The sequence below is a fragment of the Staurois parvus genome, unplaced genomic scaffold, assembly GCF_062004578.1.
Source record: "Staurois parvus isolate SC_StPar_1 unplaced genomic scaffold, SC_StPar_1.0 ptg000098l, whole genome shotgun sequence".
NCBI lineage: Eukaryota > Metazoa > Chordata > Amphibia > Anura > Ranidae > Staurois > Staurois parvus.
In genome coordinates this window covers 5,065,039-5,073,177 of record NW_028317894.1, presented here as the reverse complement: position 1 = coordinate 5,073,177, position 8,139 = coordinate 5,065,039, and the positions used below count along the sequence as shown (strand labels likewise).

Below are 8,139 nucleotides of genomic sequence, written 5' to 3'. Positions count from 1 at the left end.
AACAACGTTCCATTTTGCTACGCTGTAACCAGGTGACTCTGGTGGCCATCTTGGGTCAAGCAGAGTATTTTAAAGTCCCTGCACCAAAGGTTTTGCGGACATTTTCAAAGTGGCTAGTATAGGGACACACGTCAGGGAAAGCACTAGTGGCAGGGAAAGGTTCCAGAGGAATAGAGAAAGAGTATGACCTATGCTTAGACCCTCTCAAGCTCCCTCTTGGGTCAGACCGGCCATGCCGTACTCCACCTCTCTTAAACTTGAGTCTACTACCCTCGACTCTCTGCTGCATTGACTGTGAGTTCCCAGTTGGGTGTTCCACCCCTCTGGACTGTTGCACTGTTCTTCTAGTTCTTCAGTAGATCATTTTCTGCACTCAGACCCCAGTGTGTTTACTGCTGGGCACCACACTGCACCTTACCCACACAGGGTGGCAGCTGCTACTATGCCTTTGACTTTGATGGGGGCAGCTTTAATCCTGATTCAATAATTATTGGCTTAGTCCCTCTTTTTTCACATGCAAAGATAAGTTATATTGTATGAAGGTTGTGTGTATGTTGGTATAATCCAATAGTCCTCAAACCCTCTATATGTCACAGACAAAAATAAATAATGGACCCTCTATGCTATTTGCATATTGGAGAAGGTGTGAGCTCTGAAAAGTGTGAGGTGCAGAGTCTAGGTACACACCACCAGATGTTCATCACAGCAACCCAAAAGGGGTGATGAACTTGCAGGAGGGTGTACCAGGTTGCAGCCTTTGGGAACATTTTTTTTTATTCTTTAAAGTCCACGGAAGTTCGAAAAAACGAAAAACCCGTAAGTGAACACAAAAACGTGTAAGTGCAAAACACCAACACAAAAAAGTGCACTTAGGGGTGTGCTTTGTTCGAAGGGGTAGGACCTCTACCCTAATCTCCCGGGGCGTGAGGCTCTTGACAGGGACTGAGGTTTCCACCTAGCCTGATGGTCCCCATTCCTTGTGGCTAGCCGAACCACCAAGTACTAGGTCAGGGGGCTCTTCCGAAGAGAGACCCCCCAAGGAACAGGGGAGGAAGGAACCAAAAGGCCACACATCCTCCCACTAAATTTCAGGGTAGGCCCGAGGACCCACACCCTACCATCCGTGAGAAAAAAAACACACATGTAAGTGAAAGTGACTCAAACGTGGGAGAAAAAAATAAATTAAATAAATAAAAAGGAAAAAATAAAAAAAGTGGCCGTGCAATTGTGTACTGGCTAGGCCCTGAAGCCTGTAGCATAAAAATTGCCCTGGATTTAGCCAAAAGGCCTAGCCCTAAAGCGCAGTGCAGAAAAAGTGTTTTGGATTAGTGACCATGTGCACGTTTCACACTTGGGATCCCACCCCCATGTGTTACTAAGAGCACCCCTGAGGCGACCACTCAGGTGGCAATGTTCCGCAGACTCTCTGCCTCCCGGCCCCTGGCCAGACAAGGTAGATCCGTTCAAATCAGGAGGAACTGGGCTCCTCCAGCTTTCCCGGGGAAATTACTTCCGGGCCCCAACTACCCGGGGGCATCACGGTTTCTGTTCCAGTACTAGCCTTCAGAGCCCCCATCATTCCAGCAGGGGTAGTATACAGCCAACCATCCTCACCAAGAAGCAAGAATGGTGGCGGAGCACCCCTACTGGACACTGATAAGAACAGATACTACACTTGATCTTAGCCAAAAGACCGAGAAGCGAAAAAGGGTGATGAACTTTGCAGGAGGGTGTACCAGGTTGCAGCCTTTGGGAACATTGGTGCATATGGCAGCTGACCAGGGATTGAACCAGAGCATGGAGTACAAAGTTGACAATCAGATTAAAAAACAGAGATAAACCAACGGTTAGGGTGGGCAGTGAACAAGAGTAGTCATATAGAAGCTGAAGTCCATAAGAGAGAAGTAGGAGTGCAGGGCAGCTAGAATCTAACAGTCTGGAGCCTTTAGTTTCAACCTATTGTTCAGGAAACCAGAGTTGGCCTGAGCACAGACAGTGAGGTTGATTGACAGGCTAGGCGGGGATTGACTGTGTAACTGCTATGTTAATCAGTGGGTGGAATCAGGTTAGGTTTTACATTCCAGTCCTGTAGATCAAAGCAGGCTGTACTCACAAGGTGAGAGAGATTACATAGTGATAGAGCAGCAAAGAGTTGCAGACCAGCTTTTCTGCTGATCTGTTACACTAAACAAAAGGGACAGTTAACTGTCTTTCAGGCATTAGGGGAAAATGACCCAGGGTTGGTGAGCAATGGAAAAAAAAAACTTTGTTGCACATGTGGTTAATGGGAAGAAGAACCATGGCTCATTGTTGATGTCAATGGAAGGAATATGGTCTCAACGTTGATGTCAGTGGAAGGAATATTCCCCTATTGGTGTCAGTGGCAGGAATAGTGCCCCAAGACAATCAAAGAGCTGCATCTGGCCCACAGGCCACAGTCTGGGGACCACTGGTGTAATCAATAATGATGAGATTTTGGGGTCTGGTTTACATCTGCTATCAAGCTCAGAGAAATGTTACCTTGGTGGATATTTACTAAAACTGGTACACACAGAATCTGGTGCAGCTGAGCATAGTAACCAAGCACTTTCTAATTTCAGCTTGTTCAATTAAGCTTTGACAATTAGTCCTCATGCACACTTGACATTTTTACAACGGCTGTTTTTGGCTTTTGATGTTTTTTTCTACAGCTAGTAAACCCCCCAGCATGTTATCCTATGTGTCCATGCACACATAGACTGTAATTAAAGTTTTTTGTCTGGGACATCTTTTGGCTGGAAAAAAAACCCAGGACTAGTGGGCTTCTAGAGGAGTTTTTTAGCTGTAACAACGCTCTAATGCTGAAAACCACTGAAAAATGCCACAACGCAGCAAACTGGTGTTTTTGGACAACGAATGAATGAAAATGTGAGGGAGGAACGTTTACCCACATAAATTTCCGCTTTAAACTGCTTTTTCTGTGAACACTTTACCCACAGAGCCAGCTATACTAATATCAGGTGCAATTGGAAGATTCAGCCGTGGTTTATGAGGGGAAGATTGCCCACAGAGGAGCAAGTTATGTGTTACCCCCACTAATGGTGGAGATGCCTATCTGACCTGTGTTCACATACAGGTCCATGTAAGAAGGTGAGAGTCCACCTGGATCTCTATGTTCACTGTGGTGATTCACATGTATTGAAGATTTGCAGCACTGGGATTCTGGGTTCAGTCACCAGTAGGAAGATTCTCTACTCTTGCTGGAATTTTTAAAGAACTTTTTCTATCATTATCCGTGTGAACTGTAGTCAGTTTGGAGTTTTTGAGCAGCACAACATTTTTATTCACTTGTAAAATTGAAATATGATCAGTTGCTAGGGACAACAAACCTTTCTTCCTTCTTTTCAGTATTTATACATGTTGTCCTCAGACCCTCCATCAATACATAATCCAGTAGGCAAATCATTCTGCTCCCTCCCTTCTCCCTGCCTTTTTGATTACCCTCATCAAAAGCTATTCACCATTTTGATGCCTCTTTAATACTCACCTAAATCTGCCATTCATGTCCCTCACTGCCTCTGGGAGTGACCACTACTAGATCCAGCACTGCAGTCTGTTGCCCCCCCCCCCAAACCATCTTCTGTATGCTGAGAGGACCCCGTCGCTAGACAGCCAATAGGAGGTTTCTGCATCACCCAGGTAGTTATGTGGACACCCAAAGATGGACCCTCCTTCAGGACCAGATGTCCTGTGACTATAGATTTAGTTAAGTGTTTTGGGCATTTAGACTTTTTTTTTAAACTAACACAGCAATTAATTGGGGAATGCCTTGAGTTTATCTTTAAGCAAACTATTCACAATAATTAATTGGCTAAACTTAGGAAAGTGCAATCAGAAATGAATAATTAGAAGCAGAACATTCTGTACCTACTGGAATGGGTCATGTAGGAGGGTATGGCTCCTCTGTAACTATAGGTGGATATTTGCAAGTCACAAACTTATCTCCACACTTCCTGTCTCTCATGTGTCCCCAACCAAAGTTCTTCATCTACACTAAGGTAAAACAAGGTTAAATATATGGCACACTGATTTAAGGCACTAATTAAATAAATGGGCACCTCATTTTAGCAGCAACAGGTGGTAAATTGGAACACATTTGATCTTTATATCTGCAATAAGAATAGACAATTCCTATCAAAGAAAAGGGGGATTGAAAGGCTGTGGAGTTACCTCAAGGCAAGCTCAGTGGCTACAAAAGGCTGTTTGTGACTGGCATGTTGTATAAAGGGTGGATTTCACACTGGTAAAATCCGGCTCATTAACATATGACTTCTAATTATTATTACAAGCACTAAAGCCTGTGCTGTAATGCTAATTACCACCTAGCGGCATGTTCCTTTGAGGAGTCTAACAGGGTAATTCTCCCTCTATGGCAGTGATTCAAACTGGCTTATTAAATGAGGCAGTGATGATGCCCAAATTGCAGAAAGCCACAGCAGCCAATCAGAAAGTAATCTGACTACAGATAAGAGAAATCTGATTGGTTGCCATGGATTACTTCAACCACTACATCATCTTTGCTCTTTGTGCTGCATTATTATATACGAACATTTAAATCCCCCCAAAAAAACATTTTTCCCCAAAGAAAACAAATATTGAATATTTTTTTTATTTATAGTGAATAATTTAACATTTTAGACTTTTTAATTCAACATTCTGTTTAGTAGGTTCAGTCTACGTAGCACTTTAACAGAATAGATAATCAGCCGAATGATCAAATACAGGTTCTGGATTAAATAAATAAAAACAAAAAAAACGTATACACTGCAGAATAATGAAAGCTGCACAAACATGGACTCTTCACAGCAATGTCCCTGTGACTCAATCAAGGTAACATGTGGCTGCAAAGCTTAGGGGTTGATTTACTAAAACTAGAGTGCAAAATCTGGTGCAGATCTGCACAGAAACCAATCAACTTCTGGGTTTTTTTTGTTAAAGCTTAACTGAACAAACTGAAGTTAGAAGCTGATTGGCTACCATGCACAGCTGCACCAGATTTTGCACTCTCCAGTTTTAATAAATCAAACCCATAGATAGTCTCTATAAAATTTTATAGCTCAGAATCACTAAAGCAGTACAGAACACAGCTATGTACAATTAACCGCATAGACAATGTCCTTCACAGTGAAGTCCAGGGTAGCTCTGGTAACACAGGTCAACAGATGGAGGGATCCAAGCCTGAAGGTCAAAGTGCTACACCACTGGAACCGGAGTTCGTCTAGGAATAGGGGAGATGATCCTCTTAGTAGCTGGGTCTTCTGGAGAAGCTGTTTGCTATTAACACCCCTGGCGGTATTCCCGAGTGTAGCTCGGGGCAAAGTTTCAGTACCACAAGCGGTAACCCCGAGCTACACTCGGGCTTACCATGCGGTGCTGCTCCACGATCCCTCAATCACTTACCTTGTCCTGTGCTCCCGCGATGTCCCTCCTGCAGTGTCCCGGCAATATAATCTGACGGATGCCAGCATCTGTCATCTGGGTTCCGTTCCCTGCGAGCGTCGGGACGTACGGGGACGGAACGGTGGGAAATTTGAAAATGACAAAAAATGACATTCACTAAAATCACATAGTAAAACATTACTGTACCAAACCATTTCACATACATTTTGTCCCTACTGCTTTGTCCTGTGCCCTGCCTGCATTTTTACTGTACTTTCTGCCTGGAAACTGAGAAATGTCCATGGCGTCCAAAAAGAGTCCCTTTAGGTCAAAATCGGTTTTAGACCAGCTAGAGAACAGCGATAGCAAATCAGAACCACTTGCAGAATTAAGTGATAATGATTCGTGGGGAAATTCATCATCAGACACTGAAAACAATTTTGAGACTTTGCTCAGTGGTGTGCGAACTTGGCGCTATATTTCAAATTTCAGTGTTTTTTGGTTTGATTATATTATTGAATTCAATTTATTATTATTATATTATTTTTTTATGATTATTTATTAAATTAAAATTTATGATTTTGTGTTTCAAGTTTTATCCTACCCGGGATGTTTACTAGACTCTTGTTCGGACAGATTTCAGTCTATGCTATGGGTGTACTGCATGGGTAATGTAACAGGGTGTTCCAATATGGCCCCCACGCCGGAAATGACGTCACCACGTTAGCTCCTCCCACCGTACGTTGCGTCACGTTCAGCACGTGACTTCATCAGGTACCATGTGGTAAGGAAGCTGGATTAAATCATCACGAATGTGAGTGGAACTTTATATTCTATCTATTTATCGTTTAATAAAAACTGGTTGCACTATGGAGGGTCTCTGTTTGTGTTCCATTATGACCCTGGGAGGAGCTGGCTGTTAGTCTGGTGGATGCTGGAGGTGGAAGGCGAGATCCAGAGAGGAATCCATTCTGATAGGATCGTTTGATCCTAAAGCGTGCTGGCCCTGTGGGGTCTAAGTAAGGAGGTGAGGGGGCATTTTGGCCGTTAAGGATTGGCACGTGTAAATCACGTACACTGCACATTATTCTTTGCATGAAGAGTGGAGTGTGAAGATCACCATAAAGCATTGCATTACGTTTATTGATTATTTGGACTTTTTTTGTAACTGCATATTGGTTCACTTATTTTGAGCACTGTATGTTTTTGCCACTTTATTGTTTTACGATTATATTTGTCACTTTTTGCACCAGATATTCCCTTTAAGGGATTACATGCATGACAGTAAGTTATTACTATTGATGATTTTGGATATATACTCTCAGGGTGTATATCGAGTTTATTTATTGTATCACCTATTCATTGGGTATTTATTTATTTATTATTGATTAGCGCTGCACTGTATAGTTCTTTTTTGATTAAGCAGGGGAAGATATCTTCCCTGGGCATGTTCAGGAACCTAAGAAGTTGCGGGAAATGGAGTTAAAGGAGCCTATATCTGGGCATGGTGTGTTAAAGGCACTCCGCTACAGTGCAACATGGTGTTGCTTTATAGGTGGTAATTGGGAGATTGTAAATTACAGTATGAGCTGAAGGATGGATATGCATATTGGATGAAAGCATGAATGTCTAAGGGTCTGATTGTCCTTGTTTCCTCAGTGATATGTCCCTTTGTCATTCGTGGATTTATTTTTTGTTTCACCTCTTCCCTCCAGAACACATATGTGCAGCCTCTTGGCTGGTGGGCTTTAACACCGACAGGCCGCATATATGTGGCCCTATGTAAACACTTTTCTGTGCTGAAAGCACGAGCCCTGCGCTCCCAGCACAGTTATTGGGGGCTACTGGCAAGCTCCCTATGCGTACTCAGAAGCTTTCCAACCATGTGAGAACTAATCACAGCGGTCACATGACCCTAATGCCCGCCTCCGCCTCCGGGGATTTATAAGCTCTTAAAGGGCCAAGAGGCACAGTGGGGAGGGGTTAACCAATATCTTTAGCAAAAACGTATTTTCTTTGTTTAATTTTTGGTAGCGCAAGGGAGAGTTATAATCCTTGTCAGGATTGTACTGATGTCCACCTGGGGAGATTTGCCTTCTCTATTTGTCCTGATCACCATTTTAGCAGGATAGAAAATAATGAGAAATCCATAATTTGCAGTTATCATTGAGAGAGAACACCTGTTCTAAACACACCTAACAAGGGTTCCCTTCACTGTACTGTTGTGACTTTAGCACAGAAAGTCAAGGTAAATCCTATTATTTTTATATATAAAAAGCCTGATAGAAATTTAAACTTTTCCCTTTCACATACAAAAAAAAGTTTTGTTATTCCATAGCCTTAAATTTTGTATTTAGATCCTCTTTGGAATTTAATTTTACATATTATATCTTTCTTTATAAAAAAAATGCCAAATTTCCCCTGATCAACCCCTTTTCTTAAATTGGGACAACAGCCCTACACAGAGCTGCTTGTGTTTGAACTTGAACTTGTTACATGCCTGGAGCATCCCGATGATTCATGATACTAAATATCTCAGGGGCCCTTATCATGGGATTACAATTACTCTAAAGCCTAGTACATACGATCAGAAAATCATTAAAAAAAATACTGCTTTTAAAGCGATCATACGATAATCTGACTATTAGTAAACAGCTTTTGTCTGAAAATATTTGAAGAGACAAGCACAAACATTTTTCTCGTACAATACAAAATCACGTG

The 8,139-nt window shown here is 42.4% G+C and overlaps 1 pseudogene; it reads right to left on the bottom strand.

The window, feature by feature from the left end:
- Nucleotides 1-1,584: 1,584 nt before the first annotated feature.
- On the bottom strand, nucleotides 1,585-1,705 carry LOC149467866 (U2 spliceosomal RNA; annotated as a pseudogene).
- Nucleotides 1,706-8,139: the final 6,434 nt, after the last annotated feature.